Source organism: Silene latifolia, chromosome 9 (assembly GCF_048544455.1).
Source record: "Silene latifolia isolate original U9 population chromosome 9, ASM4854445v1, whole genome shotgun sequence".
In the NCBI taxonomy this organism is placed as follows: Eukaryota; Viridiplantae; Streptophyta; class Magnoliopsida; order Caryophyllales; family Caryophyllaceae; genus Silene; species Silene latifolia.
In genome coordinates this window covers 87,132,097-87,155,500 of record NC_133534.1, presented here as the reverse complement: position 1 = coordinate 87,155,500, position 23,404 = coordinate 87,132,097, and the positions used below count along the sequence as shown (strand labels likewise).

The following is a 23,404-nucleotide window of genomic DNA, read 5'->3' as shown; positions in this document are numbered from 1 at the left end:
CTTAGTAACCCAAATTTTTGTACTTAATCTTTAGTATAAATTCCAATTTGTACTACCTACATTAGAATCAAGTTGTAATCAATTAGTAAGCAATCTTAATGCTATCTTAATACTCTATTAATCTTGTAATTAACTTTTAATCTAGTCTTAGTACAAATCTCAATACTTAATCTTTTCTTAATTTATCTATTGTTCTTCATTTATTTTGGGTAATTAGAAGATTATTTGGGTTTATTTGTAGGATTGATAACCTTCCATCAATCATCAAGTAATTTTATTATTCTTTGCTTTATTATTTGGAATCATCTTCATAGGTATAATTCTCTCTTAACCTTGTTTAATTATTGTTAATCATTTTCATTTATTCATCATGTTTTGCCTTTCTAGTATGATTGACAACCTTGTTAGCATGTTAAACTTGTTAATGAGTGAGTAGTTTTCTTAACTAGGGTTAATGGGGATATAGGGGAAACCAACATGGGGATTGATTCATGCTTAATCTAATATGTTTTCATAATTAATATGCTTGCTTGTTGTGATTTCAACTTATGCACATGTTATGCTTGATGAAATGCGAGCCTATGAATCCTTGCATTTTTTACCCATCACCTATCTTTTCAATGAGACTTGTAAGCTTATACACCAACTCGAGTCTCATTAGACCATGCATATAGTTGGATAGGAAGGACTAAGTCGACTTGTAGGTGTTGTACAATCTAATCGATTCGGCTCCGAGACCCAAAACTTCTTAGGGATTGTTAGCTTATACACCAACTCGATCCCATCACAACAATAAGTGCTTGCATCTAGTAGAGAACATGTTTGTATGATCAACTCCCATGAATCCCCTATGAACCCATGACACCCTAGTGCTTTTAATCAATTGTTTACATCTCATTTTAATCACCTTGCTTGTTTTTCTTACTTTGCTTTTATATTTTTAATTAGTTTAGTTAATCTCCTATCTCAACCCAAATTGTAACACCCTAAGACACAACACTTTGCAATTGAAAATCCTACATCAATACCCGTCCCTTGGGATCCGGCCTTTACTTACCTCTTTGCTAAGAGTAGTTTGTGAAGTTATAAATATTGTTTTGGTTAGGTAGCTTTTAACGACGAGTTTTAACCCACACCACCCACAAATAAACAAAAGCCCTGATTTGATGATGAAATGGGGGAAATTGAAAACTAAAGATGTTAGTGTTAATAGATAGAAGAAAGTATACAATTAACTGAATTAAAACAAGTGAAGCTGCATCAATCCAGTTATCGGAGTTCAAATTACTCCAATTAATTCTGAGGTAAATCAAGAAACCCTAACTGAATAATTACTGTTAATGACACAAATTAAAAGTTAGGGTTACCAAAAATATGAGAAATACAGACATATCTCCAACGAAAAGGTGAACAGACATACCTCAAATGAAAACATGAGAAATACAGACATTAATTATGTCTTGTTGTTGGTAGTATGAGAAGCAACGAAGAAGAACGAAGTTGATGGGGAAGGTAAATGCAGATAATGGACGGAGATGATGAAAGAAAAGTGTATAAAGAACAAAATGAGTGGAGGAGACCAAAAGCAGAAAATGAGTGGAGGAGAGCAAACCGAGGGGTGAAAAGGAGACGTAGTGAAAAGGGCAAGAGAGATTGAGAGTAGTGGACCGTACAAGTCCGTCAAAATAGCAGCCCTATATTATGAGTGTGATATGATCAGAGTTTTAACAATCCACTTAAATGCATTGGACCGAATTAGCTCGCCAGCAGACACTCCAACCCACCCGCCAAAATAGAAGGAAAACCGACCCATTGAAGAAAATCCCAACTATTCATCCTACTCTTCATTAAGAATAGTGCAAAGGCTTACCCACTTTTATATAAGGGGTGGATTCACAACCCAAAATTAATCATATAACCAAAGACCGTCGCAACTACGACATACCTACCATATCTCAACAATAAACACCCACAACATGTAGCAAAGATCGTCGCAAACTACAAGATACATACAATAGCTAAATAACACCTCATTCCTCACAAACCAACTTTACCCAATTGATATTATTTGCAATAAGCCATCTCAATAACATAAAAATACAAATAAAATATCAAGTAACATTAATAATCCAACAAAATTCATGAATAACATTAAAGGTAGTAACTTTACTAGCTAAAGACTAAACTTCAACAATTAAAGCACATAATTTGGTATAATACCGAGTAACCCATCACCGTTACCTTTTAGCTCTTCAAGGACAGAATTACGACTCAATAGAACTCCGGAATACTAAAGCTTTCACCTAGCAGCAAGATTAAGACAAAAAGGGTTAGAGAACTCATCTCACAAAAAGATGGATTTTCTAAAACGTTCAAAAGGTAAGATGTTTCTTACATAGAAAGAAGGAGGAGAAGGAAAGGAGGATATTGGAGCAAAAATCATAGTATTTTGTTGAGAAATGAAGAAATGGCATCCGTCTTAAGGTTTTTGAGTTTGAAGATTTTATGTTGGAAATCTCATCTTCCCTAAGGAAGAAGATGAAGAAAAGTTGCTGGAAAATTTCAACAGGAACCCTAAAAGAAGGAGATTTTGTTGTCTTAAAGATGGTCCATAGGTTTGTTTTGGCCCAATAACAAAGGCACTTGATTTGTGACTCGATTTTGTACTAAAAAGACTCACACTACGACTTTTAAGGGATTCCGGGTAAAAATAAAACCAAATTATTTTTTTATGAAACTAAAACACAATTCTGAAACAGAAATCCAAATAAATGATATACCATTTAAATCGAGTATTATTAAATTAGCAATTTTAATATGTTACCCATGAAGATAAAATCTGCGGGTGTGACACATTCACCCCAAAAAGACAAAGGTAAGCCAGAGCTAAATCTTATTACTCTACTGATCTCAAGTAAGTGTCTGTGCTTTCTTTCCACTACCTCATTTTTTTAAGGTCTGTCAACACAACTAGTCTGTTGCTAGATACCCTTTGACAAAAGAAATTATTTGCTATCTCCTTATGTGAGCTCAAGGGCATTGTCTGATCTCAATATTTTAATGGTCTTGTTGAACTAATTATCTATGAATGTATAAAAGATCTGAAGCATTTGAGCAGCCTCAGATTTATGATGCATCAGATAAACCCAAGAGGCCGTGTTGTAGTCATCAACCTGTGTCAGAAAATATTTATGTTTAGTTCTTTTTTTTTCCTATATGGTCCTCATACATCCACATGAACCAGATCAAATATCCCAGTGGTTTTATTAAGTTTGATAGGAAATGGTAACTTAGTTTATTTAGCCATGGAACATGTGATACAAATTCTTTTGGATTTTTGTGTGTTATATTTGTGAGCATTTGGAATATACTTTAATTTGTCATCAGGAGTATAATACATGCCCCATTAAGGACCCGTTGACTGACCCTAGACACATGGTAGACCCTTGACAACCTTTCATACAATCAGACTTAGTACTTTATGACCTTTAGATGTGGGGAACTCAATCTAGCGTAGGCTACTCGATCGAGTAGTCTAAGTGACTCGATCAAGTAGAGGCCACTCAATCGAGTAAGCCCCATACTCGATCGAGTACGACGATTTCAGCGTATGTATATAAGTCGTGAGTCGTAAACCAAAATTAGTTTTTTCATTTCTTTCTTCCTAAACCTAATCGACAACACTTCTTCTCCTTCACCATCTTTCAACCTTTTAAGATCCTATTCACTTGAAGACACCTTGGGGATGGAGAATCGAGTCGGTTAGTGGTCTTGTCGCCGGAATGCCGAGTATAGGTAAGTCATCATTATCATACCTAAGTTTGTTTGTGGTCATGCGTGTGAGTAATAGGGTTTCCCCTACTGGTTGTGATAGGTGTTGATGGAGGTTGTCTTATCGTCGTATGGTCATATGCGGTGTTGCTGCAAATTGCTAAAGGTAGGTTTTCCTACTCAGTACTGTTGATTGGTTGTTTTGTGTGGTGTGTAACATCGTTGATTGTGTGATAGAATTATTGTGTTTGTGTACGGGGTGTGTCCCTGGCTGAGTGGAGTCATCATTGGGAATGGCTTCACACCCTTGGTTCGCCCCTTGTGGTTCCCGTCACAAGGAGGATGTGCACATTAATGGACATGGGTTATTCGCTCGATGGAGATGAGTGGGGCTTAGGTGGGAAAGGTTGAGGTCCCCCACTGGCGATGTGGAATATATGTTGCGATGGATATTCTGACAAGATTTTACCTTCGGGTTAGTCAGATGATTGATGGATGATTGGAGAGGGTGATTGATGTGTGTATGTTGTACCTTGCGTTGTGTATTTTCGTCACTTACTTACCTTGTGTTGTTTTGTTTGTCTTTCTTTCTTGTTATGTGTCTGCCGTGATCCATTATGGTGAGCAGTCAGTCTTAGCAGGTGTTGATATGTGGCGCCTAGTTGGGTGCGTCAGAGGGGCGAGTCTTTCACCGAGTCTTGGCATGGAGTAGTATCACCATAGTTGATAGTTGTTGTTGATCAGTTGTATATTTTCTTTTGTTAAGTTAAACATGTAATAAACTTAAATAGTTCTTTTATTGGCGTTATAATATACTATTCCTCGGGTAACCGAGATGGTAATGCCCATATCTACTAGGGAAGGTCTTGTTAAGGCTCCTTGGTAGATGGGGGTGTTACAAAGTGGTATCAGAGCAACGATTTTGGAACTTGTAACCAATAAACATAATGAACGTAGTGAGTCTAATAAAATGAACCTAGTGTATGTGTTTTGGGAGTCCCTTGAATTGTCAGATTTTGTGTGAGTAGGCGCCCTCATTCTAAAGTCCTGGCCCTAATATGCTTAAGCCAGCCACTTCGAATGGGGATATCGAGTCGGGAATTGTGTGGCAGTGTGTGTAATATACGATGTACATGTGTAAAGGTAATCTCTTGTGTGTAGGTGATAGAATATGAATGCGTAATTGTTTGTATAGTTGTGTATGTGTAAGTATATGGATGGGCGTTAGGATGTGTTGGAAGTATACATGAGGATATGTGGTGACATGAAAAGTTAGTAATTGGGTTACAAGTTTGCTATATTTGATAGGTTATATGAACATGTTATGTAGTGTCGTGTTGAAGAATTTAATATGCAAGCTGAACAAGGTAAAACATCGTTACTGTTATGAGTAGATATGTAAATTAAAGTAAGTAATGTCAGAATCGAATTGTATGTTGTTTGAAATGTAATAGAATAGAATTTATAATGTTTTTATTGCAGTAATTGTACTATATGCAAGGTAATGTTAATCGATAGTAGTAGTTTAGAAATAATTAGCGACGAGTTCTAAGTATGCCTTAGGCTCCGAACAATTTGCTATTTTGCAGGAACGCCTAACCAGATTCGTAATAAGTTGTTGCTTGTTTTGACTTACTCGACCGAGGATGAGGGAGTACCCGACCGAGTACGAGGGAGTACTCGACCGAGTAGACCTTACTCGACCGAGTAGATAAGTCACTCGATCGAGTTTGCTGGAAAACAGAGTCAATGTTTATTCTGCCAACGTCATAACTCGACCGAGTAACCCAAACTCGACCGAGTACCGCAGATACTCGATCATGTTACTCGCTACTGTACACGAGATTCTTAAAAAATTTACGAGGCTTATAATCCCAACCCCTTCATTCTTTTCTTCTTATTTCCTATTTCAAAACCTAAAAACTCTCTTAAAGATCCTGTCTCTACCAAAACTTGGTGTATTTATGATTGGTTTTCTTCCAAATCCTTCTAGTTCATCCATAAATTTTATTTCCAAACTAATTCAATGTAAACTTCTACTCTTTTCTCTGATTTTAAAGTAATTTGGAGCATGTATTGGTGTTGGATTTTCTGAAAAGTTTGGTTTCTATACCCTATTTTTTGTATTATAATTGTTGTATTTTGATAGAAACTACCTTGAATCGTTGTTATTGATGTTAGGAATTTCAAATTAAGCCCAATTTGTGACTATAATCAACCCGTATTTTTCTAGGGTTTGCCGCAAATTTTCGATTTTGTTCATTAAATTCTCCTTAGTGTTGAAAAAGGGTAAGGGATGTTAGTAGTATCATATTTGGTGCTTGTATTTGTTTATTTTCATCAAAAAATCTGTCTTAAAAGTGCGCAAAGTTGAAATTTTGCACCAATTTTACTACAATAATTGACTTATTGAGCTTAGTTTTGATGAAAGTGCAGTCCGGTTACTTCTACAATTTGCTTAAACTTCTTATTTTGAGATTTAGACCATGTTTTATGGATGGCAAAGAGTAAGGGAGGGGTTGGTAAATTCATGTTTTGCTCTCAATTTCTTCATGTTTTAGCAAGAAAATTCGTCTTAGGCCTCATCTTGTCGTATATAAGGCATTTGAAAGTTCTACTTTGAATTTGTAAAACCCGATGTGTGGCTAAACTATGTTGAAACAGATGCCGAGAACTGCTGCGACACGACAAATTAAGAGGTTGCGCGCTGCCAAGGTAGAGGTGGGGGAAAGAAGCCAAGGACTCGTTGTTCCGCCGGTACTTGGGTATCTGACGGTAATCTTTGCTGACATTAACCAGAGAGATGCTTTTTTATACTTGTTGAGTTGCACCTTGACACCCACAATGTGCATAGATACGAGTGTGTTGGAGGAGTTGATAATAGAGGTAGATGTCCATCACATAAATGAGGTGTTGTGCTTGGAAGGGTTGTACCACTGATGGAACGCTGTCGTCACACGCCCAATCAAACACATTTATATTTCTCAACAAACAACTAGTTAGTGTTTAAGTCGAGGTCGATCCACAGGACGGTGTGCTTTGGGTTGTAAGTCTATCTATCTCAATTTATGCTAGTGTCACAATTGATTTAGGTTGGAGTTGGTGAGTCTAAACTAATAGAAGCAATAAAGTCAAACAAGCAATAAATTAAGAGATGTAAACAATTAATAAAGATACTAGGATGTCATGGGATCATAAGGGAATCATGGTAAGATAGCATAAATGAGTTATGTGGAAGCATGCAATTTATTATTGTTGAAATTAAGTTAGTTCATGTCATATAATTCATAAGAAGATTTGGGTCCTGGAGCCGAGTCATTTGTGACTTTATAACACCTACAAGTCAACTTAATTCTTCCTATTAAACTGCATCCATGATAAACCAAAACCAAGGGAAACTTATGTCTCGGAGCCGAGTCGGTTAAGACTTTACAACACCTACAAGTCGACTTGGGTTTTCCTTATTCAACTCTATGCATGGTCTAATAAGGCTTGAGTTGGTTTATATCTTACAAGCCTCATTGAAAAGATAAGAGATGGGTAAAAAATACAATGTTTCATAGTGTAGAATTTTATCAAACATGACATGTGCATAAGTTGAAGAACAATAAGCAAGTATTCATATCAACTCATTAAGCATAAATTTAGCTCATGATTAACTCCCCTAATCCCCCACTAATCCTAGTTAAGTAACTACTCACTTATTATCATGGAAAACGTGTCATCAATGGTGTCAATCATCACAACAAGTATAAACATGATAAAAGAGTGAAGAAATAATAAATAAAGAGTAAAGAGTAAAGGAATTATACCAAACTTAAGATAAACAATTGGAAAGGAAAGAATAATGGAAGAAAACTTGATTGATTGATGAAGAGTTGTCAATTCTCCAATAATAACCCAATAATCTTCAATTACCCAATAATAAACTTGAACATTAATTAAGGAAAGATTAATGTAGAATGATTGAGATTAATATATTCGAATGTACTCCTAGTCTAATCTAAGGAAGGTTTGCCTCCACTAAGAGGGCTTTCTTTCACCTAAGGGAACTTAATCCCTTGATTATTACAAATGGAGTATATATAGTGGTACATCATTAGGTTAAGCAAGGATAGATTAGTAAATAACAATGCTTAAGTGTCGAATAGAGCTTTGCAAGTCCCGAGGGACATGCGCAGATCAAGCAGCAACTCCCAAGGAAATTCGTGCGTCCTGATCTACAAAGAAGGCTTCATGTAGATCGATCCCCTCGTCCTCGCATTGGGACGGTCAGATTGTATATCAACCCGAGCGGGTTGTTCATAATCCGAGCTGATTGAGCTGCTGAGTTCTCTTTCTTGCCTTTATGCCTATGATGGTTCCACATACTCTTTATTCCTACATCCTTGAAAATCATTCTTGCCTCCTGATCGGACTAAATCTTTTCGGTAACTTGTCGTTAGGAGCACCTAGACCAAAACACAATTTATAGCTTCACAAACAACTCTACAATTAGTAAAGAGGCAAGTAAAGGTCGAATCCCAAGGGACGGGAATTGAAATGAGATTTCTATTGAGACTAGTGGTGTCTGAGGGGTGTCACAATTTGGGTTGATGTAGAAGGTCACTAAACTAAATAGCAATGAAAGTAAATAAGCAAGATGAATTGAAAAGGTTGTAAACAATTGATAAAAAGCACTAGGGTATCATGGAGTCATAGGGGAATCATGGGAATTGATCATACGAACATGTTCTCAAATTATAAGCAAGCAATTATTGTTGTGATGGATTGAGCTGGGTTATATCTTACAATCCTAGGAAAGTTTGGGTCCCGGAGCCGAATCGATTAGATTGTACAACACCTACAAGTCGACTTAGTCTTCCCTACTCAACAACATGCATGGTCTAATGAGACTCGAGTTGGTTTATATCTTACAAGTCTCATTGAAAAGGTAGGTGATGGGTAAAAAATGCAAGGATTAGTGGGGCATGATTTGAGATCAAAACAAGCAAGCAAATAAACCATGAAAGCATATTAATTTAAGCATGAATCATTCCCCATGTTGGTTTCCCCTAATAACCCATTAACCCTAGCTATGGAACGACTCACTCATTATCATGTCGAACATGCTAGCAAGGTTGTCAATCATACCAACAAAGTAAAACATGATGAACAAATGAAAGTAATTAGCAATAATTAAAAAGGGATTAAGAGAACTATACCTACTAATGATTCCAATAATAAAGCAAAGAATAAAAGAAATACTTGATGCTTGATTGAGAGGTTGTCAATCTCCCAATAATAACCCAAATAATCTTCAATTACCCAAAATAAAGGATGAACAAAAGAGAGATTAAGGAAATAAAACTTGTCTTAAAACTTGATTAATCGTTGATTACAAAACTAAAGAGAGATTTGATTGATATTAACTACTCTAAGAATTCATAAGAAGAACATGCTCTTCCAATTAGACTAATGGGTTATTTATAGTGGAAATTAGGTGGATGCATTAGGGTTAACTAAGGGCTTAAATGAAGATTAAGTCCCTACTTAAGGAAACGCTGGTATTTTCTGAAGGATGGGCATCTTTCTTGAAGCTTAAAGAAACGAATTTGCGCTGTCTTGGAATCCGTGCATCTTAGGCTCGGGACGGCCGGATTCGTGAGTCTCTGCCCGGGCGTCTTTGGGAGAAGACGTGCGTCTTCTGGTAGCTGCTGCCCGGGCGTCTTATATGGAAGACGCACGGATTGTGGTGCTGGGGACGGGCGTCTTCCGGACAATCCGCACGGGTTGCTGCTCAGACTTGTTTCTTCTCCTTTTCTTCACTTTTCTTCATAAAATCCTTGGGGATTTCCTTGGGGATGCAAGGATCTTTCCTCATCATTGCCCATCTATTATAATATGTACAAAGGCCTTCTAATCTTGTCTCTCCTTGATGCTTGGTCATTGAATTCAATCAATTTAGTCTCATTTTGCCATGAAAATGCAAGGTTTGCATTCCTTTCCTACCAAGGACACAAAACCTCAAAGAATATGCAAAACAAAGAACTAAAGACCATAAATGACCCAAATATGCACTAAAAAGCATGGGAACAAGGCTAATTCGGGGACTAAATATGCGCTAATTATGGTCACATCACCTCCTCTTCATACTAGTCCATCCAAGATCGTCAACAAGCTTCCGAATATGCACGAGAGATGCGGATTCCGCCTCATTATCTTCTTTCCTACAAGACATATAAAATGCAATAGGAAAGCAAAATAGGAAGGATTTGACGGATAAAATGGCCATAAAATGCTATATTAATATGCAAAATAGGTTTAATTAGGGGACTAAATGTGCGCAATTAAGAGTCACATCAAACATCCCCAAACCGAACCTTTACTCGTCCCGAGTAAAGAGGTGACTAGAACTAGACCTTTATTTAAACTATCCTAATAATAATATAACCTATGTGAGACAATTAGCGGGTCTCACTCCGCCCCTTCAACTCACAACAAGACATCTATGAGGTAAGATGCCTTCTTGCAAGGCAAGGTGGAGCTTGCCAAAATGGCGATACATCTAATCATTAAGCACACAAAACAAGTAATGGATGCATCTACAAAAGAATAGCCACTTTCCTCATCTAAGTGGCGAAAGTCATCTACAAGGGAAGCAATTTAAGGGTACACACTCCATCATAGATATTGTTTCTCCAAGCTACTAAGTCTAAAAGGATACCAACAAATCACCTCTAAGTTATGTCAAACTAGGGTACTTTTATCCTCAATCGCTAAATTCTTTTGTCAAGAGTAGGCTCCCTATGATGTTAGAAACACTGTAGGATCGCGGAATTCCCCTTCTTGCCTAGACAAGAAGAAGGATCATCCCCTTTCCACCATGTAACAAATAAGATCAATGGATAAAAGGGATTAAAAGTGAATGAGTTTCACATTTGTAGTTTGCTTTTGTTTTGTTTTTCCCCCCAATTTCTTGTGGTATTTGACTTTTGAGAACATTTCTTTGCCATTTCTTTGATGTTTGAGATTTTTGATACTTTGCAATTTTGCATTTATGAACATTTTTCAAAGTCACCCCAATTTGTAATGAGGGTGCTTTTATTGAAGCATAGGATTTCTCATTTTTGTACTCCTATTTTCTTTGATGCAATTTGTGCAAACTTTTTTATTTTCATTTTGGAGATTTTTGTGCCCATTCCCTTTTTGTTGACAAAATATGATGATAGAAGTTAAATAACGGTTGCATGGTTTCAAAGGTCACCTTGGAATAAACGGTAGCCAAGGAGTTATCACACCACAAGGTACTCTTGCCTAGGTCTTAGTCCATGGGTCAAAAGATACTAGTATGATATATCCTAGGGTGTCTTGAGGGTATTCTGGCAAACAAAGTCTCAAGGAGAAAAATTATCTACAAGGGCCTTATATAAACTTGTCAAGCGTTCCAAATAGGCATTTTCACAAAATTTTCTAACCATGCAACTATATGCCATGATGCAACTAATATATATACAACTATAATGCATATGCTTCTATCAACTATTATGTCATGTAAACTAAATGCAACTCCTAACAACACATAGGTACACAAACCGCAATTGCAAAATACACAACATCCTCCTTGACATGTAAGACCATCCTCCTCATATGAATAATGAAAAGACATGAAAGGGAAATAAGGATTAGAGTGATCATACCCAGCAGTCTTCACATTCCCTTGCTAATATCTCAAATGTAGTGTTGTATCTATGTGAGAAGAGAACAAAAACACAAGTATATACAATTCTACACTACTAAATTTAAAGAACATGTTTTTGGTTTTTGAAATTCTCAAATTTTTATGGATTTTGTTTTAATGAAATTAATGAACATATTTTAGGGATTTTTTGTAATTTTTCAATTTTTATGTATTTTGGAATATAATTTCTCATCCCCCACTTTATTTTAGACATTGTCCTCAATGTACATGTAAGAGTAGGAATAAAAGGAAATACATGTTTTTATATTTTTGATGTTTATGGAAATGAAGTACAAATGCAATAATATGATATGAATGAATGCATGCTCTAACTAAATGCAATTCTATATGACATATATAACAAATGAATGCAATCTAGACTACACTAAATGATGCATGTTCTAAGTAAATGCTTAGGTCGCCTATGATCAAACCTCCCCAAACCAATTTAAGCACTATTTCTAGTGTAGAAAGAAATAGGTTTGGTCATTAGTGACTATGCATGAACTCAAATCTATATGCAACTAACTACATGAATCATGTGAGATATATTATAATGCAAACTAATCAAATCACGTGAGATATATTACAATGCAACTTTAGATGAGAAATAGGGAAAGAGTATCATACAAATGGAGGTGGTGTAGATAAGCAACTCTAGCCATCCTACTCATCATCATCGTCATCATTGCGGTTTCCACGTCCGCTAGATCCTCCTTGGTCATAGCCTCCTCCTTGGCTAAAGAATCCCTTACTTTGGTCTCCAAAGTTCTCTCCTTGGTTGCCATAGTTAGGGAACAAGAGATGTGGTTGAGCCCAAGATGGATGAGGACCTCCAGGGTTGATGTAACCTTGTTGAGCCATGTTGTAGTAGGAGGGGGTATTGGGCCATGTAGTTGTCAACCCTCCAATTGTGCACTTCAAGATAAACATTTTACATGAGCTTCATCAACTCACTCATGGATGGAGCTCTCGGGTCTTGAGGAGTGAATGGCATATGTTGTGTTGGGTAGGGTAGAATGGGTACATAAGATGGTGGTGCGGCATCCCATTTCGGCAACTCACGAGGTCGATGAGGTGCTTCTTCTCTTGGTGGTGGGTTGTCATGGATCTCAATGGGGAGGAGGTAGCTTGGCCTTGGAGAATACTGTTGGAGTTAGTGTCCTCCACAATAGTGCGTTTACATAATAAATCTCATTAAAGGAATATCATCAGATATTTAATTGTTTGATCCTCGTCAGTTGATTAACGTAAATTGATAACTCTTCGCTGACTAGAGTTTTAGGTTATTGTCGTGAGACGGCGGTGATCAACTTACCCATTTCGGTCACACCTAAAGGAACGAACCCCAATTGACAACTAATTAATTGTATGAGATACAATTTATTTAGTCCCTTGATTTATAGACTAAAAGGTTAGTCGATTTTTTTTAGAGAGATTTTGAGTTGCGAACTCGAGGAGCGGCAGTTATTATTTAATTACACGATAATTAAATAATAAATTTTATGAGACGGATTTTGGTTAATTAATTGTTAATTCACTAAAATTGTACTAATTGATTAATGTGATTAATATTAGTACGTAAATAATATGTGTAGTGGTACACGTATATTTACGGAGTGATTTGGACGAATTAATTATGGAAGTATTTAAACATGAAATGATGTTTAAAATAAAATTACACGTATTTGTGCGACAAATATAAGAACCAACATGGACCCGTAAATGGGCAAGTGGACCATGTAAAATAGAGTTGTGGATGATTAGGAACATAATCATTTCACCTTACTTTATATTCTTCCATAAGTTATCTTATAATGATTTTGCATGTGATGTAAGATTGATAAAAAAAATAAGAAATTCACTCCTACACACTACCTCACTCCACCCGCCACTTTCCCCTCCTATATACTCCATCTTATGTTCATTTCTACACTACTACACTTATGTGTTTTGCATGTGAACAAAATCTATCATCTCTCTAAAATTATTATTCATCCTTTACTAAGTTGTTAGTAAACTAAAATAAATAATTACTAAGAGTGTTAGTATTATTTACATATTATCAAGGGAATAATTCTAATAAGATACTAGTAAATACTTGTTAGAATAATTGGGTTGAGTTCTTGGGTGCATATTGTTAGGAGATCTTCTCTTTGAATATTTGTTAGGAGGATCATCCTTTTATTATAAGCTCAAGAACAATCAAGGTAGGAGATCTTGATTGTGCCCATTTTACCATAAAAATCTATGTAAAGAAATTGTTTTTCCTTAACTTTTATTTTTATGCTTTTATATTTGCATGCATGTTACATATATCACTAAAATGATAAATTATGAGATAATTTATTTTTTATTAGAGAGTCTAATTAATATGGATCTATGATCTTTCAAATACCGGCTCAAGCGGGGCTCGGTGGGTGGTACGTTCCATCCCCTTAGAATAAGTGATGTGCAACCCTTGGTGAACCACTCTACGCTTCCGACCTCATTGTATGTACACCAACGACGGTGGTTGAAGATATCATCCTCATCTATCAAGGTGCTCCCCTTGAGCTTTTCTTTGCTTCCATAAAAGTTGAACCCGGGGCAAAGTTCATTGGCCAAAATTGTAATTAGGCCTCCCATCACAAAGGTTTTGATATTAGTGTGCCCTTGTGCAAAGTCATTGAACCGTGTAAGTATCTCAAGGAGTGTGTTGAAGTTGTAGGACCTTGTCCCTTGCACATTCAAGTATGACTCTAGAAAGGTCATGTCGAGAAGGGTGCACCTATCTTGCTCTAGCCTTCCATTGATAGTTCCGGCGATAAACCGTTCAGTAATCCTAATCACCGGATGTTGGATTTCAAAGGTATAACAATGCTTATAGGAATAAAGTTCTCTCCCTGAAATAATCACCCAAAGGTGGTTAACACTAAAGTCGGAGGGCTTATCGGTGTCATCTATTGGTACTTCAAGACCAAAAACACTTGCAAATTGGTCTAGAGTCAACCTATGGTCTCCATTGCAAAGACGGAACATCAAACCAACATCTTTTCGCCGATTGGTGACTACCCAGAGACTACACAAAAACTCTAGCATGATACTTCAGTAAGTGTCCTCATGGGTATAGAACATTTTCTCAAGACCCAAGCCATTGAAGAATACCTCCGTTTGGTGCCTTATGCCAAGTATTTCAAATGCATCAAGATCAATGAATTGAGTAGCTTCATATTCCTTACCTAGCAATTGCTCAAATCGTTGGCGGTGTTCATCTTTGGTGAGGATTACCTCTGGGAAATACTCAAGTTGTGCAACACCTTATAGCATTACATTCCCCTGGCCCCTTGCCTCTCGTAAGGCGGATGAAGTAGCACCCTTGCAACGCTTGGGCGCGGACTCGGCGACTTTCTTGCTTTTGCTCCTTAGATTCATCATTGCTTGATGTCGTTGGTAGGGATTTGTTCAATTTGTGATGGGGTTTTTGTGGAGATTCTGTGAGAAGGATGATGAGATTTGATTTTGATAAGATATGGGAATAGGGATGGTGGGGTATGTGTTTATAACAAAGAAGGGTGTTGGGACGAGCGGGCTAGGGCTTGGTTCGGGCGTACCAAACTGTATCCCATCATTTGTTCACTGCAATCTGAGCGTCCTGGTGTCGGCTCGAGCGTCCTGGGGATGCTGCACGGTCGTCCTAACTAGGGGACGAGCGCATTCTATCCCAGCTAGTCTCCTTTGTTTTGGAAGCAGGTTAGGATGAGCGTCCTGGGGTCAGCACGAGCATATCATTATCTAGGACGTGTGTCCTCTGAAGAATCTGCCCAGATTTTCATCCAAGGAAAATAAGCTCAATGTACCGCTCAGGACAAGCGTCCCGATGCTGGCTCGAGCGGATTAGTTACTGGGACGTGCGTCCTGACTCCAAACCGTGTAGATCTTTTGAAAGCGAATTATTTTGCTTGAAGTACATCTCGGGTCGAGCGGATTGGGGTCGGCTCGAGCGTCTTGGTCTGTTCCTTGTTAACTTTTCAATCGTTACATACTAATTCTTTCCCTTGCACCCTTTTATGCTTCCTCTTATCATCAATTTCTGAAAATTTCCTCAAAGAATGGGTAAAGAACCCTCCCTCACAACTCTCATGTAAAGAGAAATGAAAGTAATCTAAAAGTATGTTTGATAATATACAATGAAAAGTCATAGAAGGGAATATGTTACAAATGGTGGTTTGAGATAGGATTCCATCAAACTAGTTTGAAATGTTGAAATCTATTGTCCATAGAACTCAAGGCCCTTAAAAGTTGGTCAAAAGCTTGTGAATGGTCCTCAAATAAGCATGAAAAAGTCTTGAACCATTGCAAAATAGAGTAGGGCTAATCCATGAAGGACCTCCCTTTAAACTCCTTCCCCTTCTTCTTTGCTTTATCATGATGGCATTCCCGGCTCTTAAAACTAGCAAACTTGAGACTCTTTTCATTGAGGATTTTCCGGTTGCTCCTATTTCTTCCAAAGTTGATGACGAAAATACTTGGACTAGGTGATCTTCCAAGAATAGAAGGTGAACTTCCATGGCAATGATGATGGGGTGTTTTAGGAGTTGGGATAGTGGGTGCTAAATTTCCACATGTAGGCTCCTTCTTAGCCTTTTTCTTTGAGCTTCTCCACTAAGTAATTCTTGTATGATGATTTGACTTTCGTGAGAAGGTCCATAATGTCATCTCCAAGTATCATGGGCTCTACAGTGGGTTTGAAAAGGCTCTCATGAAGGTATTCCTCCTCTTCATCGAAGCAAACTTCTAACTTCTCAAGTATGGGATCCTCAAGCAAGTTAATTTCACAACTCCATTTATCATTTGAGCTAATCTTTCCCTCATCATCTTCTTTCATGGATGCGTCATCAGTACTTCCTCCATATGAATCATAAATAGGGGCTTCATTTATCTTCATTAACTCTTTCTCCAACATCTCAATGTTCACATAAAATGACACACTGTAGATACCCAGTATCTGCTGAGATTCCAACAAACACCCGATGATTATCGGACTACAACATGTTTTGGAATCGCGGCGTTTGATCGACAGTTTGTGTACAACTTTACGTCAGAAAACTTAAAACGATTTCGAAAATAAAATATTTTAAAACATTTAAAAAATACCTGGAGTGTTTAATGCACGACGACGGGGTCGCAATGACAGTAACTAGAGTCAAAACCGACATCGGACCCAAAATGGACTCAAAAATTCAAATCCCGACTCCAACAACGAGTCAAACTGAGTCAACCACAAAAAACCAAACATTTCAAACCTTCTACCTTAAGTTTTTCCGGATTCATGAATGGTCAAGTACCAAACATGTGACTACAAAACCTAGGATAGAACAAATCATGATTGCGTTTGTTCTGAAAGTGACAACACAACTCGAAGAACCGCGACGAGGCTCGCGCCTCTTTGAGCAGCCCAGGTGGCCACGTCGCTCAAAACTCACACAACCACTCATTCTCCTATAAATACCCCTCAAATGCCACCCATTTGAGAGTTACGCGAGTGTCCGCCCCCTCTTTTCTCCCTTAAAATTCTCGACTCGACTTCTTAAGTCACAACCCGACGCGTATTTACGACCTACCGATCGTAAACACGAGCCTTACACATTGTTTGGTACCTTCATCGTGCATTAAATCACTTGACCGACCACTTCGACCACTACACCATCACTAAACTTTTAAAACACTCTTTTTTACTTACCAAAACGATTTTAAACCGAGTTTTTTCCTATCAAACGAGTTGTTACACTTACGTCGGTCACTCGCCATAACCAAGCATGTAAGTATGAGGGTGTAAAAATCTTCTTTTATTATGTTTTCATTTGTTTCATGACTATAACATGCTAAAACATGCATAACATGAACCAAAACATGGAATAAACGAGCCAAAACTGATTTTTGGTCTGAGGCAGAAGCCCCTTAGGTTGCCAACTGGCCCGCGCCTAAATGGGGTGCTTAGACCAGAGATCAACCGTGTTTGTTCTCGTCATTTCCCTTTAATCCATCTTCATATTTGTAATCGGTTTTCACCATTTCAAGTATTTTCGAACCCTTTTTATTTTATTTCACTTGTTTTAACCATAAAACATTTTTCACCCTTGGTTCCTCATACCATGACGGTTAAATCCGTGTTTCGGTGATAATATTTGGTTCATGACATTTAAAAGGTATTTTAAAGCATTTTATTTCATTTCTTTACATTTTTCAAACAAACATATTAGTCCCCAACACAAAGTCATCCTTGGTTCTACATACCATGCCGGATTTTTACCCGGGTACGATGATGAGTATCGACTAATAACATTCAGATGGACTTAAAACAATTAGTCTATAATCATTTTCAAAACTATTCATGTCAAGTTTGTCAAATCGAACCCGACACCGAATATTATCAAAATAAGGATGATTATTCGAGTCTAGTTCTTCAAATCAACCAATGCGGTCTAAACGACCCCTTCAAATCAAACCGAGTTGAAATACCCATTTTGAATACGTTTTATAAAGTTTTCTAAAAGGCCAGAACACGGCACATAAACCGTGTCCTAACCCGCTCCTAAACAGGCTCTCCATTTCTCATTTTCAAAACCAGAGGGAGGCCCCTTACACCGCCGGCTGGCTCGCGCCTCATATAGCCGTCTGGTACAGGGCCTGTTCCTTTCCAGCATTAGTCTAGGACGATCCCGACTCTGGTTAACCCGGATATAGGACGGATCAGATGACTATTCAAGACCATATTTGCAAAATGCCTTACTGATGTGACCATAATTAGCGCATATTTAGTCCCCGTATTAGCCTTGTTCCCATGCTTTTTAGTGCATATTTGGGTCATTTATTATCTTTAGTTCTTTGTTTTGCATATTCTTTGAGGTTTTGTGTCCTTGGTAGGAAAGGAATGCAAACCTTGCATTTTCATGGCAAAATGAGACTAAATTGATTGAATTCAATGACCAAGCATCAAGGAGAGACAAGATTAGAAGGCCTTTGTACATATTATAGTAGATGGGCAATGATGAGGAAAGATCCTTGCATCCCCAAGGAAATCCCCAAGAATTTTATGAAGAAAAGGGAAGAAAAGAAGAAGAAACAAGTCTGAGCAGCAACTCGTGCGGATTGTCCTGAAGACGCCCGTCCCCAGCACCACAATCCGTGCGTCTTCCATACAAGACGCCCGGGCAGCAGCTACGAGAAGACGACCGTCTTCTCCCAAAGACGCCCGGGCAGAGACTCACGAGTCCGGCCGTCCCGAGCCTAAGACGCACGGATTCCAAGACAGCGCAAGTTCGTTTCTTCAAGCTTCAAGAAAGATGCCCATCCTTCAGAAAATACCGGCGTTTCCTTAAGTAGGGACTTAATCGTCATTTAAGCCCATAGTTAACCTATTGCATCCACCTAATTTCCACTATAAATACCCCATTAGTCTAACTGGAAGAGCATGTTCTTCTTATCAATTCTTAGAGTAGTTAATATCAATCAAATCTCTCTTTAGTTTTGCAATCAACAATTAATCAAGTTTTAATACAAGTTTTATTTCCTTAATCTCTGTTTTGTTCATCCTTTATTTTGGGTAATTGAAGATTATTTGGGTTATTATTGGGAGATTGACAACCTCTCAATCAAGCATCAAGTACTTATTTTATTCTTTGCTTTATTATTAGAATCATTATTAGGTATAATTCTCTTAATCCCTCTTTAATTATTGCTAATTACTTTCATTTGTTCATCATGTTTCACTTTGTTGGTATGATTGACAACCTTTCTAGCATGTTCAACATGATAATGAGTGAGTAGTTCCATAGCTAGGGTTAATGGGTAATTAGGAGAAACCAACATGGGGAATGATTCATGCTTAAATTAATATGTTTTCATGGTTTATTTGCTTGCTTGTTTTGATCTCAACTCATGCACATGTTATGTTTGATGAAATGCGAGCCTATGAATCCTTGCATTTTTTACCCATCACCTACCTTTTCAATGAGAGTTGTAAGATATAAACCAACTCGAGTCTCATTAGACCATGCATGTTGTTGAGTATGGAAGACTAAGTCGACTTATAGGTGTTGTACAATCTAATCGATTCGGCTCCGGAACCCAAACTTTCCTAGGATTGTAAGATATAACCCAACTCAATCCATCACAACAATAATTGCTTGCTTATAATTTGAGAACATGTTTGTATGATCAATTCCCATGATTCGCCTATGACTCCATGATACCCTAGTGCTTTTTATCAATTGTTTACAAACCTTTCAATTCATCTTACTTATTTACTTTCATTGCTATTTAGTTTAGTGACCTTCTACATCAACCCAAATTGTGACACCCCTAAGACACCACTAGTCTCAATAGAAATCTCATTTCAATTCCCGTCCCTTGGGATCCGACCTTTACTTGCCTCTTTACTAATTGTAGAGTTGTTTGTGAAGCTATAAATTGTGTTTTGGTCTAGGTGCTCCTAACGACAAGTTACCGAAAAGATTTCGTCCGACCAAAAATGGCGCCGTTGCCGGGGACCGTGTTATCTTGATTTAGATTTTCTTATATTGTTATTAGTTGTGTCTTTCTTTGCCTTGAGGAAGTAAAACTCATCAAGGTTTGTTCTAATTGTTTTCGAGTTGTTTGATATTTTGCATGTCTAGAAGGTCACAAGGTGATTTGTTACCTTTTGATCGTGAAATTGAAAGAACTTTGACAACCAATAGAAGACATGCTAGGAGAAATTTGAGAGGTATTAGTGAGGTTGTAGATATTCAACCAACTATTGAGTTAATCAACCCTTTTGCAAGAGAAGGTGAGGAGAACCCAACACAAAATACAACACAAAATCAACCCACAATGCCTAAGTTTTCATCAAATTCCGTACCCACCGAGGAGAACCTACCCAATGGTACTCCCACACCACAACATTTGACCGGAAATTTCATAGCCAAATCCGCATTTATCCAATTAGTCGAAAGGAGCCAATTTGGGGGGATGCCTAGTGAAGACCCTCACTCTCATATGGAGACCTTTTGTGACTATTGTGATGCGATTTCGCAAATCGGTGTAACTCAAGACCAAATTCGATGGGTCTTATTTCCTTTTTCTCTAATTGGCACCGCGAAACAATGGTTGAAGGGCCTTGATAAGGCCACTCTCGGAATTGATTCTTGGAAGAAGTTGGCTCTAGCTTTCTACAAAAAATTCTACCCACCGGAAAAGACTAACATGCTAAGAGCTCAAATTACGGGTTTTAAGCAAAGGGATGAAGAATCTTTGTATGAAGCTTGGGAGCGGTTCAAAGGAATTTGTCGCTCATGTCCTCGCCATGGACTTAGCGAGTGGTTCTTGGTACAACAATTTTGGAACGGTCTATATGAAGATTCAAGGAACATTCTCAACATGGGATCAAATGGAATGTTCACCGAAGTTGATGACAATCAAACTTGGAAAAAAATTGAGGAAATGACGGTCCATAACTCACAATATAGTAGACCTCGCAAGGCTACTAGAGGAGGAAAGCATGAAGTGGACTCCGTTACTAAATTGGGTGCTCAACTTAGTGCTCACATTGATACCATCAATTTGAAGTTTGAAAAAGCTATGGCTAGACTTGAAGAAGTCTCAAAATCACCAAAGCATTATGTTAATGCCATGACGGCATCTTCATCAATCCCAAGTGGGATATGTGAGAATTGTGGAACTTTGGGACATGACCAAAGTGAATGTAGGGGAACAAATGAACAAGTGAATGCTTTCCAAGCATACAAGAGTGGTACCCCTTATTCCAACTATTACAATGAAAACACCAAATTCTATCCAAATCTCTCATACAAAAGCCAAAATGTTCAAAACCCTCAAACAACATACACCCCACCTCCCATGAGAAACCAAAATCAAAGACCCTTTTACAACCAAAACCAAGGTTACCAAAATCAAAATCCATACAATCAACAAAATGACCAAGGTTTTGATGTTCAAAAAGCGGTCCTCCAAATGGAAAAGAATCAACAAGAATTTTTCACTCAAATGCAAAAAGATAGTCAAGCAAAGGAAACCACCATCAACAACATCCTAGCTCACACCAAAATGTTGGAAACCCAATTGACTCAACTAGCATCTTCAAGCTCACAAAGACAAAAGGAGCAATTACCACCTCAAAGTAATCCCCCAAGACATGAAACGGTTAGTGCCATTCACTTGAGAAGTGGTACAAGGTATGAAGCACCAAAGAAGCAAGTTGAGGATGAAGTTGTGGAAGCTAGTGACAAGGAATAAATTGTGCAAAACTCCAAAGATGGAGAATTATCAAAAGAAGAAATTTCAAATAAAAATGAAGACAAGGTCAAGGAGAAGGAGCCCATTGTGATTAGACTTCCTTTTCCAAGTCGTCAAGCCAAGCCCAAATTTGATGACCAACTTGGAAAGTATATGGAAATTGTGAAGAATTTGGAAGTCTCAATTCCTTTCACGGAACTAATCAATCACGTGCCGGCCTATGCGAAATACATGAAAGACATCCTCACAAAGAAGAAGTCGATCCGGAAGCTTGAGACTATCGCCTTCACTAAGGTGAGTAGTGCAATACTTCAAGGGAGTTCACCTCCAAAACTCAAGGATCCGGGAAGCTTCTCAATACCGTGTACCATTGGCGACACCATGATCAACAAAGCCTTATGTGATCTAGGGGCTAGTGTGAGTGTTATGCCGTACTCAGTGAGTAAAAGGTTGGGGATGGGAGAGCTTAAATGCACCAATATCACACTCCAAATGGCCGATAGATCGACGAAGACACCATTAGGGATATGGGAAGATGTTCCCATACGAATTGGGAAGTTTTTCATCCCGATGGACTTTGTCATTGTTGACATGGAAGAAGATTCCAACATTCCAATCATCCTAGGAAGACCTTTCTTACACACCGCGGGTGCGGTGATTGATGTGAAACATGGAGAGCTCACTCTAGAAGTGGGAGATGAGAGTATAACTTTTAATCTTGACAAAACTATGAGAGCTCCCCGTTTACATTAACCATGTTTTATGATCGATCATTATAGCCGGAAAGATGATAGGAAGAAGTCGGAACTCCAATGGAAGAAGAAAATTGAAGATGCTCCATTCAAAGAGCAAGTGAATTATAATAAAGAGAGCTTGCAAAGCTCACCAAAGTCAAGCAATGAAGAAGATGGCCTCATTGGCCAAGAAAGGAAAATGGGAGAGTTGTCTCCATCAAATCAAGAGATTTTTAATGATCAACTTAATGAAGTTTGTGGTCTTTGGGACGATGAGTTTGAAGGGTTTATCAATCCCTACATTGGTAATGCCATCGATCAAGACCGACAACAAGGGCAAAGATCTATTGAAGAACTTTATCACGACAATGAACAAGCTTTCGATTACTTTTTCAAGATGTTGAGCAACATCAACAACACCTTGGACATGCCCCCTTGACATCTCATCAAGAATGAGAGTTTGGTGGAGTCCTCCCTAAACCACCATTTGTAAATATTTCTAACTCCATAACTCGCATTTTAATTCTTAATTTGCATTTTTGTCATTTTTGGATTTTTATGCCTTGATCAATATAATTATCATGTTTGAGAGAAGTGAGGGAGGGACTAATAATTTCAATTTATGTGTAGTGCTTTAGCTTAGTGTGGGGATTGCAATTGCCTAGGTTATTCATGACTTAGTAGTGCCCCCACAATGAAGAATACAAGAATTTGAAGAATGAAAAATGACAAGGGATATGCATGGTACACGGATGGAACTGAATCCGAGTAAAAGGGGTAGAATCCGAGCGGTTTCAAGAGAATCCGCCCGTCTTCAGGCAATCCGGGCATATTGTGAAGAAGACGTCCGTCCTTCTGAGTTGAATTTATGAAATTTTGTGACTGTTAACGAATCCGGGCACCC

The 23,404-nt window shown here is 37.9% G+C and overlaps 1 non-coding gene across 1 annotated transcript; it reads right to left on the bottom strand.

The window, feature by feature from the left end:
* Nucleotides 1-20,716: 20,716 nt before the first annotated feature.
* LOC141603166 (small nucleolar RNA R71) lies at nt 20,717-20,823 on the bottom strand. Its single transcript, XR_012525060.1, has one exon. It is a non-coding gene; the product is annotated as a small nucleolar RNA R71 (small nucleolar RNA).
* Nucleotides 20,824-23,404: the final 2,581 nt, after the last annotated feature.